Below are 12,341 nucleotides of genomic sequence, written 5' to 3'. Positions count from 1 at the left end.
AGAAAAACACAACCTGAAGAATGTAAGCCTCTTATGAATTGAGAAGCTATCTGTGGGTACAATGGGTGGGTATGGGTTTCTACTAGTAATATGACGGTTCCAGTAAATACTGCTTATATTCAAGAAAGATTGTTCTCCTAAGCCTGGAAATCTAGAAATAACTCAGCTGTATAAATCTAGGTTAAACACACTTTACACAATTGTATACAATTAAAAAACAATTTCAGTGATCAGTCAACATTTATTAGATAGCCATTCCAAACAGGCTGTTGTATTAAAAAAAAAAAAAAAGACTCCAACTCACAAACTTAACTAATTCCACAGTAAAAAGCAAAATAAGGAAAGAGGTTTACACTTTCTATGATCATTGAAATGTCTTTTCCTCCTCATGTATTAACTATAAATAAACAATACCAATTCTTCACCCTTATATTGTTTTTATTATTATTAAAGTAACTTTAACTTATATACAGTGGCATAGATTTATACCCACTGGTTATTTAAAGTTCATGAAATGCTTTCTGCTCCCTGAAGGAAATGTACCAAATACATATAAAATAATAATAAAATAATAATATGCCCAAGGATAGACTGTGTTTCTATGTTTTCATACTGTGAGCATCATGGGTATTTTAGAGCACAGGTTGTTTATAAATGAGGCCTCCAGCTGTTACTGAGAGACTCAGGCAGAAAAAGGGAGTAAATGGAGGATAATAATCCTGATTATAATAGGAGGCTGTTTCGATAGTGACCCAGGGTGAGTTGCATTCTCCCTAGGAATAAACTGCTCAGTCAGTAGCTCCTGCGAAGTACCATGTGGTAAATTACCTCCTTCCAGGTACTAAATGATACCTTGATGCCTTGGAAAAATTAATGGGTGAGTGGTTTACTCTGAGAGCATTTTATTCCCTCTGAGTCAACATAGGATTCTGCCCAATTAAATTTCGGAGGGCAGAATTTGCCCTAGAAAGAGCAGTTTAAAGGTTTAGAGTTATCAAAGCAATATAAAAACTAGTCCCTGATGTATCATAAAGATAGGACTTTTCACCATGGGTAAGACTTTCATTATCACAGAGTTATTACATTTTCCTCAGTGGCCAAATGAAGGGGGGAAAAGGGTGGCAGCTACCTTTAAAATACATTAACCTGTTTTAAAATATTTATTTACAGTCAGTCAACTATCTTTTGGTGCCTTCGAAAACATGTCAAGTCATTTGGCCTATCACCATGTCTCAGACAATTCAGACTGTGGCCATGTCAGGTAAATAAAAGTTACTGTTTTCTTCAGAAATACATTTTGTATGTTTAATGGATTATATATTCATTGAGACAACATAGAATTCAAATAGGTTTGGAGGCATTATTGGATTTTGAACTAATTTTTTTTTTAATAGAGAAGGCCAAAATGCCACTTTGTGCAGCTTTATCTAATTATTTCTCAAGCTCTGCTCTACAGTCAGTTAAATTAAATTAACAAAATTATATTAATGAATTTTTCAGAGGGATTTTCTTTAAAGAATCTGATATTATTGTGGTTATTTAAACAGAATGGATATACTTTTTTATATAGTAAAAATGCTTAAAGTATCTGAATCTAGTACAGGCATAAATTATCAGGTAATATTCTAGCAGTAATTATTTTAGACTGATTTACATTGATCATCACATTTATAAAGCACTTTTACTTCTTGAAAAAAGTGTGGATCTTTCACTTGCATATTTTAATTGTTTATCAATATCATCTATGAAATATTTGTTAAAAAGCTGAGGCTCCAGGGGTGGAAGTCCATGAAGTTCTTTTCCTAACCTCAGTCACTCCCTTAGGACTCTAAGTCACCATTCTTTCCTTACAACTGTCCAACTGCAGTTCAGAAATGAAGATCTTGATCATGAAACTCATAGGTAAAGAAATAGATGGCAATAAATACGCATGCATGCATTTGTTTTTATGAAATGGTGACTGAGAAATAAATTACACAAAGCTTATTTTAATATTTAAAGTAACACTACTTAGATCCACCTCCTGTCTCAACAGCTATGCAGTTACCTTGTGAACTTTACTTTTACATTTCTCATCTGTAAGATGGGAATAATAATCATAAAACTTTATGCCATTGTCCACATGATTAAGATACTTCAATTAGCTTAAAACACATTTCCTAGTCATGGCAATCCCCATTGTGTGACCTATTTAGATTAAGGGTCAGGCAAAGTCTCATAAAAGAAGTGATATTTAAAACAAGTCTTGAAGAACCAGTTGAATTTGCCAGAGGGAAAAGTCTAGGAGGAAAGGCTCCAAGGTAGTAATGGATCTGGTGAGTTTTCTAATGAGTCAGTTCTTTGCATCAGGTGGCCAAAGTATTAGTTTCAGCTTCAGTCTCAATCCTTCCAATGAATATTCAGGGTTGATTTCCCTTAGGATTGACCGGTTTCATCTCCTTGCAGTCCAAGGGACTCTCAAGAGTCTTCTCCAACACCACAGTCTGAAAGCATCAATTCTTCATTGCTGCAGCCTTCTTTATAGGCTAACTGTCACATCCATACATGACTACTGGACAAATCACAGCTTCGACTATTTGGACCTTGGTCAGCCAAGTAATGTCTCTGCTTTGAGAACCCCATGAACAGTATGAAAAGACAAAAAGAGAAGGGAATTAAACCTAAAATTTTGCTTCAAGTTGCTTACTGTGAAATAAGAGGAAATGAAGTATTTATAATAAGCAACAACAGCCCAAAGCAGTGTGTGCTCCATTCTATCTCAGGCTAGTGGTCTTGGAGGCAGAGAGAGAACTGACCCTGGCAATCCACAGGTGAAAACACTGCACTGTTGAGGGTTGGGAAACATGGGACTACACTGTGGGCCTAGGAGGTGTGAAAGAGGAACATTGTGGGTAAGAAGGCCGAGGATATATGAAATGGACTAATGATTCAGGAGCTTGCCTAGATTAGAAGTAGGGGAGATGGAGAATGGGAAGAGGGATAAAAGTGAAGATACAAGCAGGACAAATTTTTTAGGCCACACTATAGAGTTTGTAGGTTTTCCATAGGCAATGGAGGGCCATTGCGTGGTTTTAATTCAAGAAGTGCTATGATCAGATTCTGATTTCTAAATGTTTATAATGCATCAGAATTTCTGGAAATGAGGCTCAGGCTTCTGCAATTTTATTAAATATGCCAAGTGAATCTTGTGAACTATTCAATTGTGAGAGTTACCGTGGCCATTGTTCAAAATAGTCTTAAGAAATTTGATCATTGAAAAGAGGAATTCCTCATGCGGAAGCACACAGGGAAACTTTCTAAGGCACTGGGAATGTTCTATGCTGTGATTGTGGTTGGGAGCACACGACTTTATACATTTGTTAAAATGAAGCAAGGTTTTCGGAGAAGGCAATGGCACCCCACTCCAGTACTCCTGCCTGGAAAATCCCACGGATGGAGGAGCCTGGTAGGCTGCGGTCCATGGGGTCGCTAAGAGTCGGACACGACTGAGCGACTTCCCTTTCACTTTTCACTTTCATGCATTGGAGAAGGAAATGGCAACCCACTCCAGTGTTCTTGCCTGGAGAATCCCAGGGACGGGGGAGCCTGGTGGGCTGCCGTCTCTGGGGTCGCACAGAGTCGGACACGACTGAAGCGACAGCAGCAGTAGCAGCAGCAGGAGAGTTTTATTGCTTTTAACTTATCTTGATAAAGCGGTTTTGTTGCTGAAAGCCAGCGGACTTGATGAATTAGCAGGTGAGTGTGTGTTCAGTCACTAAGTCATGCCTGACTCTTTGCAACTCCATGGACAGTAGCCCACCAGGCTCCTCTGTCCATGGGATTTTCCGGACAAGAATACTGGAGTGGGTTGCCGTTTCCTTCTCCAAGCAAGGTACTGCTTCCCTTCAAAAGATGAAAGCCATTGCTACACAAAGACTCACAACATTGCAAAGAATGAAGGAACACTGTAGTAGTGGAAAAAATGAGTCCTTAGTTGAGAAATAAAGAGATAATTAGGAGAGAGAGGGGAATAGGGAGGCAAGATAGTAGCTTGATAGGGTAGGATGACTGAAGAAGAATCCTCCAGATAATATTTGTAGGTAGAGAAGTTGAAACCAAAAGAGAATCAGAGAATTATGTAAGGAAGAAAAGTAATTACTGGTGCAGTGATAGTGAATGAAATTAGAGAAAAACTTGAAGAATTAATTTAATGCATTTCTTTACTATAACTGATACAAAGAAAGCAGTAATTAAACATGCTTCTCTATTTTGTTGAAGCCGTACTTTGCCAATAGTGTAGGCAACCAAGTTTACACTGACATTTGTCCACCTGGAAAAACTCTATTCTGCTTCTATGATTAAATCTCTTCACTTGTCTCCACAAAAAATCCATTTGCAAAAAGCTGTTCATGGGATTTATAGATTTTTTTTTTTTTTACAGAATGTCTTGTCTCCGATATGGTGAGCATGAGATATCAATGTTCAAATCTAATTGTGAAGAGTTTCTCATAACAACAGTGTGCTGCTTTCCCAAATGTGAGATGAACTTTTCAGACTCGTTCATCGGTATGAATTTGTTATGTTCTTGAACTGTTTGGTTAAGTAACCTTAAGACTTTCACAGTAGGGGAAAGTGATAAATGTCCTCAATTCCCTGTAAGAACTAAATTGAGCACATTTGACAGAACTATTTAAGCTCATTTTGAGAGATGAGATACTTTCAGCTTTCTCTTCTTTGCCCTCCAGCTTAAATTGGAAACTAATCCTCTACTAATTGGGCTTTCCCCCTTTTCATTTCTATTTCCTGATATATTATTAGAAAAGAACTTCAGAGTCAACTAGGAACTGGACCCAAATTCAAAGCATTTTTTTTTTTTTTAATTTCTTTTACTCCTTCATCTGACCCCAGACCTCTGGCATCCTGACTCAAATCACTGTGGAATCACTTGAGAAGATTGCTTCTCAAAGTCTTCATCCTACATCTACATCAAAACTGAAGGGTAAAAACGGTGACCCATGAACATTTTTAAAATTCTCTATCTGACTATGCGATCCAGGCCTGAGTCCTTGTGCTTCACTGACCCCATGGAATCACTGACTCTTGGGTTTTGTGAGTCTTTTGCTCTCCTGATCTGTCCATAATTGGAAAGTGGTACACAGGGCAAGCCCTTGATGGAATATATGGACAAAGCTTCTTAGCAACCATGGTTTTAAAAAAACACATGTTTTCTGAGGAAAATATTCTATACATTGTCTCAGAAACTAAAATACTAATACTTTTTTGAATAATGCAAATTGAATTACATATGAGGGACAGAGAAAATTATATTCACCATAATGTCTTCCAGGAAGAACCCTGAATCTGTTCTGAAGTAATTCTTTTATTAGCCCACTTGGGACTTGGTACAGTGTCCAAAGTTCAGTTCCCAAAGAGATTCCCTCACTTATAGAGTATTACTTATCCAGAGATAAGGAGTGAAAACATCTGTTGTCACAGGAAATAGGTAAAAACAAGGAAGAGGGAGGGTAAGAGGGCTACAGCAGATAAAATAGGCCAATATGTAGTATGCATTCTTTCTGCACCTGAAATTATTAGTGAAAATGTCATTTTATTTTTTATTGTGTGAGAAGATGCTTTGAAGAGTTTGTCGTCATTCAGTTGCTCATTTTGTCCAACTTTTTGTAACCCCATGGACTGCCTCGCACCAGGCTTCCCTGTCCTTCACTATCTCCCAGAGTTTGCTCAGACTCATGTACATTGAGTTGGTGATGCCATTGAACCATCTCATCCTCTGCTGCCTGCTTCTCCTCCTGCCCTCAGCATCAGGGTCTTTTCCAATCATTTGGCTCTTTGCATCAGGTGACCAAAGTATCAGCTTCTGTAAAGTCCTTCCAATGAATATTCAGGGCTGACTTCCTTTAGGATTAACTGGTCTGATCTCCTTGCAATCCAAGGGACTCTCAAGAGTCTTCCCCAGGACCACAGATAGAAAGCATCAATTCTTCGGTCCTCAGCCTTCTTTATGGTTCAACTCTCACATCAAGACTACTGGAAAAACCATAGCTTTGACTATATGGACCTTTGTCAGCAAAGTGATGTCTCTGCCTTTTAATATGCTATCTAGATTTGTCATAGCTTTTCTTCCAAGGAGCAAGCAACTTTTAACTTCATGGCTGCAGTCATCATCCAAAATAATTTTGGAGGGAGGCCAAGAAAATAAATTCTGCCACTGTTTCCATTTTTCCCCCATCCATTTGCTGTGAAGTAATGGGACCAGATGCCATGATCTTAGTTTTTGAGAGGTAGACTCCTATATCCAGAGAGTCTGGGTTCAAATAGACACAGCCATGAGATAATAGGTATACAACCCATAGGTTGCATGTTCCATTTTAAAAATGGGCTCTTTGGGAAGATTGAGAAATGTATCAAATTTTTAAATGCATTATGCACTATTATTTACAGGCTATCTTACAGTAGACAAACCTGTATTTCAATCCAGACTCTACTTCTTACCAGTTATAGGCCTTTTTGCACTTCTGTTTGTGGAATTTTAAATAGATAACAAATGTAGAATACTTTCCAGATAAATATTCAATATAAAAATCTGTGATGATAATTATGATGACAATGATGAACAATGTGCCTAGTCCAGCAGCTGACAGGTTGTAGGCTCTCAAGTTATAATCACACACCAGCATAATGATTGCTGGCATTTGTATAGCATAGTACTATTTGAATTTTAAACAAGGATCTGTATACGAATATATGTTCATACAAAAAATATAAAAAGTGTAGGTATGAGTGAACAAAGATATGTTTTTCCATATCACTAAACTAGCAAACCATGGTACTAGAACTTGTTGCTGATGTTCAGTTGCTCAGTCATGTCTGACTCTTTGCAACTGCATGGACTGTAGTACACCACCAGCCTTCCCTGTTCTTCACTATCTCCTGGAGTTTGCTCAAACTCATGTCTGTTGAGTCGGTGATGCCATCCAACCATTTCATCCTCTGCTGCCCTCTTCTCCTCCTACTCTCAATCTTTCCCAGCATCAAGGTCTTTTCCAATTAGTCATCTCTTCGCATCAGGTAGCCAAAGTATTGGAGCTTCAGCTTCAGCATCAGTTCTTCCAATGTATATTCAGGGTTATTTCCTTTAGGATTGACTGGTTTGATTTGCTTGCTGTCCAAGGGACTCTCAAGAATGTTCTCCAACACCACAGCTCAAAAGCACAAATTCTTCAGTGTTCAGCCTTCCTTATGGTATAACTCTCACTTCTGTACATAACTACTGGAAAAACCATAGCTTTGGCTATATGGACCTTTGTCAGTCAAGTGATGTCTCTGCTTTTTAATATGCTATCTAGGTTTCTCATAGATTTTCTTACAAGGAGCAAATGTCTTTTAATTTCATGGCTGCAGTCACCATCTGCAGTGATTTTGGAGCCCAAGAAAATAGTCTGTCACTGTTTCCATTTTTTCCTCATCTATTTGCCATGAAGTGGTGGGACCGGATGCTATGAAATACAAGTAGAAATACAACTCACATTATAAACAAGGGCCATAATCACAGCAGTCTGTCCATTTCCGGAAAGATACATTGGAGTGGTTAGGAAACTGAGATCAGAAGATAACGTGATCTATAAACTACCTCTCCTAAAATAGCTTAATTTATGCATAACGAACATTGACATGAATGCTCCGGCTAACACAAGTTAGGACACTTAACAAGAAATCAGGCTATGCCAATTTGATGACTCTAAGCAAGTACAAGTACACCTTCTTCCATAGGGACTCTTGTCCTTCCAAAAGTATAAATGTAGATACATCGATGGATTGGCACAAAGATAGAACTTCAGAATTCTTAAGAAGACGTGTTTTTATAAAATATCAATACAGAGGAAAACTTTGGTACTCTACACATCAAGGAATCTATAATTAACAGAGTGAATAATAAAGGCAAATGGAGCGGTTTACTATAAAGCAGCAGTCCACCTATGAATACCATGTATAGCAGACACCATCACGTCTTTGCAAGATGTACTTTTTGTCAAGATCTTAATTAACCACTGAGATTGTTCAGAGAAGTAAATGACTTGAATGTTTCACTGGTAAGGAGAATGTTCAGTGCTGTTATTTTTAACATCACCAAGTAATGGCCATGTATGGCAGGTCAGCAGCTTCTAGTATTAACCTGCTCCAGAGGCGTATCAACATGGTTTTCTTCCCCCTCCATCATTTTCCCTTAGTTGAGGCCATCTTTTGGCTGTTTATTAAGGTACTGATTGAGTTAAGATGCTATGTAGTACTTCCTTCATCATTACTGATATAATATTACAGATTTTCTTTATTTTCCTTCTATTCTTAGATATGTGCTTCAGAAATATAAATTCATCATATTTTAGGTATAAATAATTAGGTCTAACTGTGAAAATAAAGTTGAAAATTCTTATTTTCTGGACAAATGCAGTTTCTAGTATATTCAAATTTCTACTGTATCTTTTTTCGTTGTTTTTGCTATATTCTAGCTTTCTCCTCTATTTTTGTTTGAAAATTTTAACACAGAATTTCATGCCAGAAAATATTTTTTTCCTCTGAAAGCTGGAAGAAATCATTTCAAGTTTCAAGACTGTGAAAATTGACTATGCCTGACTTTTTCCAAAATGACTCGTAATGCTTTTTGCCAGGCAGATTCTAGGACTAGTTAGTTTATGATCAAAACTTACAGATGGTACTTACAGAAGACTAGCCAGTAGGGCATTTTTGAAGAATGTCAAGATCAAAAACTATAATTAAAGGTTATTTTGGGAAAATTCAGCATCCCCATCACTAACTCCACAGGGGAAAAAAAAAGAATAAGAAGAATAATGATTTTGTGACAAAGTAATTGCTGACAAAACATTGTAACCCAATGTGTCATTTGAAAACAATTGAATTTCTAGTCTTTTCATTGCAGAACCTTAGCTTTCAAAGTGATGGTTAGGGTTATCGTATCTAATGCTGACTTTTCCTTAAGATCATAGGTCATTTCTCAGCTGTCATAGTTACCCAGACATGTTCCCTGTCACCAGTTTCTGTAGCTTGTCCTTGCTGGTTGATATCTTTATGCCCAAACCCTTATAACATTTAATCACCACAAGGTCGAGGTCACATGATGGTAAGCCTGTGATGAAATTTTTACCTTCTAACAATGTACAAGTGAAAATTCTTATGCACTGAGGCAAAAGCAGGAAATAATGAATATCTATAGTTTAATTTCCATGCATCACTGCTTGTGGCAGTGAAATAAATAACAGGGTGAAGTAATAGAGTAGTCGCAGGGGTGGGCTGGTGGTTCAAAGAAGAGGATTAATATCCATGATTAAAACTGCATGTATCATTGCCAAGGGCTGTGAAAATATGTCAACTGCATGACGATGTCTGCTTCAATGCTAGAGAGAGAACATTTAAAGTTTAGCAATTGCTCTGTTTCCTTGTATGAAACAAATCAAAGTCCTTACTCCAGGTATTTTTACAGGTATCTGTTTTTTAAAATGATCAACAGGTGATTTTATAGGTATCTGTTTTTAAAATGATCACCTTCCAACTATACATATATTTTTATGTACAGTTGATACGTAGTTTTCTGATCTTTTTTATTTAAAAACTATGTCAATCAACCCTCTGTTGCATATCTGCACATTCATTTTTATTTAATTCTATAAATTCTAGGAAACAATTCTATGATTAGTCTTTGAGTTAATATTTGTAGTTCAAGTTTATATTGCTTGATAATGATGATGAATTTATAATACCCTGTTGCTAGGAAAAATGGCAATACATATTCTTAGTATTATTCAGTTATAGGGTTAGGGTTTTTGTAACTAATAACCATGTATAACTGTAAATTACAACATATAGAATGTTCACATGACAACTTATTGGAGTAAATTAAGAATATGTGATTCATTCATTCAAAAAATACATCTGATATTTTATGAAAGTTGAAAAAGTATCACTAATATTAATACTCCCTACATTTTGGGGAGTCTTGCTTTTCATCAAGAATTTGAAATGAAAAAGTAAATTTCCAAACATAGACTAGTTTGCAACCCTGAAAGAATATTTTTTAAAACCATTTTATGTATATTGTTCTTCTCTTAGAAATCTTTTAAGATAGTTAATTTACCACAAAGCAAAACTCTCCAATGCAAAGGTTTTTATAAATAATGCTTTCCTGGCTAGAAAAGACCTAAGATATTTACTAGCTATCAAAAGCAATTAAATCACACATCCATACATACACATACACACAACTGAGCCTTTGTCCAGATTCTCATTCAATATTATGCTTCTACACCTTGTCCTCTTGAAGGAGATGAGTACTGGACTCTTCTTTTTGCTCAGAATTGAGGAATTGAGTATTTGGTCAACACTCAACAGATAATAAGTCATAATGACAAGTACTGAATCCAATTTGAAACCAAAGGGGAAATTTAAGTGGTCCCAAATGCCAGTGTTCTCTGAGTTAATTCCATTTGTGGAGGAGCTGCAATTCCAGATGGAGTTTTCGTGAAATAATTCAAATTACTCCCTTCTATTTTTAACTTCTACTTGGGCCGAAGAGATTTTCACACTGAAGATTACAGTCATGGCTTTCACCAAGCTGAAAAACAAGCTTTAATGTGATGATCCACACAAGACCAAACTTGATGAGAAATGTAGGGTGTTGCTATGGCAATTCCATTCGTTGGAACTTTTCTCTGTTGGCTTCATTTTGACAGTACGTTCTAAAAAGAATTATATGAAAAGGTGTGGTGGCTGTGAAGATATACTTGAAGCCAAGAAGATAGAACTTTCTCATCTTTCTTTCTCCCCAAAAGAGTACACGTCGTCATCTTGTAATGCCACCCTAACGTAGTCAGAGGGCTGGCTGAGGAGGTGTCATTCTGAGATTCCATTGACACCCTGGGGTATATTTCTTTCTGGCTTAAGTGGAAAATTGGCAATGCCAGGGTTCTAAGCACAATTACAACATAAAAAAGGATCCTCAGTCTAAACTGAAAGATGATAAGGCCATGGCTCCTGAAAGAATGAAGATCTGTCTTATTGTTGTGGTGGTGGTGTTGGTGGGTGTGTTGTTTTGTCTTGCTTTCAGCAGAGGTTTGCTATATTAAAAAATCATTTAAATCAAGGCATTGAGAATGAGTGGAACCCAGGTTTGAGTACCTTTGGTGGAGAAGGAAGATTTATTAATTCACTTTATGCCATTTCTTTCCAAATAGACCTTCCTTTCAGAGGTTATAATTTATCCAGTTGTTTACAGAAACAAGTTGAATTAGAAGCTAATTGCAGGCATTGTGTCAAGCATCTTTTTCTTGATGAATATCACTTATATTCTTCACAAACTATCCTATGAGGTAGATGGTATTATCAACTCAATTTTGTACCTAAAGAAAAGAAAATTAAGAGAAATGTAACTGGTTGATCATCTGGAAAGAAGGAAATATACAAGTTTAACCCAGAACCAAGGTCTTAATGTGTTATTAAACATAACTAATTGTGCCACAATTTGATAAGAAAAGGGATTTCTGAAGAATTTACTAATAAGCAGGAAAAATTCTATTTTTACTATTACTATAAAAACTTCCTTTTCCAAGCTGCAAAACACAACCAATCCAGTAGCCTCTGATAATTGACTACATGCTATTTTCTTGCCTCTTGCTTTTATCTCTACTTGGAATGACTTTCTTCATCTGATTTTTCTCTTTCATTTCAATGCCTGGTTCAGGACTAAATTTACCACTAAATTTGCTTATTGCCCTTTAGAAAAGGCAATATTTTCTTCTTTTATGCATATATTTCATGTATAACTTTCACTTATTAGACTTACTACATCCCATTGAAATTATGTATCTACATACCTGTCTTCTCTACAGACTATGAATTCTTGGGAAGGAACCCATGTTTCATTTATCTCTGTATTGTTATCTCCCAGCATGGTGTGACAAATACTTGTTGAATAAATGAATAAATATACCCTCAAAAGAGAGCCCAAGTAAAGTACTTTACTAAAATTTTCTTGATCTATTCACTAATTACAAAATTTTAAGGAGTCAAAATTCATTCAAAGTAACTAGTTCACATATGTAATTATTAATTCAATTGATAAAGACTGTGATATTACTCTGAAGTTAATGTGTAAATATATGTATGTATGCATATCTATGTATCTATATATATATAGTTAGTTCTATCACTTCACAGCAAATAGATGGGGAAACAATGAAAACAGTGACAGATGTTATTTTCTCAGGTTCTAAAATCACTGTGGATGGTGACTGCAGCCATGAAGTTAAAAGATGCTTGCTCCTTGGCAGAAA

Source organism: Capra hircus, chromosome 3, assembly GCF_001704415.2.
Source record: "Capra hircus breed San Clemente chromosome 3, ASM170441v1, whole genome shotgun sequence".
Taxonomy (NCBI): domain Eukaryota; kingdom Metazoa; phylum Chordata; class Mammalia; order Artiodactyla; family Bovidae; genus Capra; species Capra hircus.
This window is presented reverse-complemented; position numbering follows the sequence as displayed.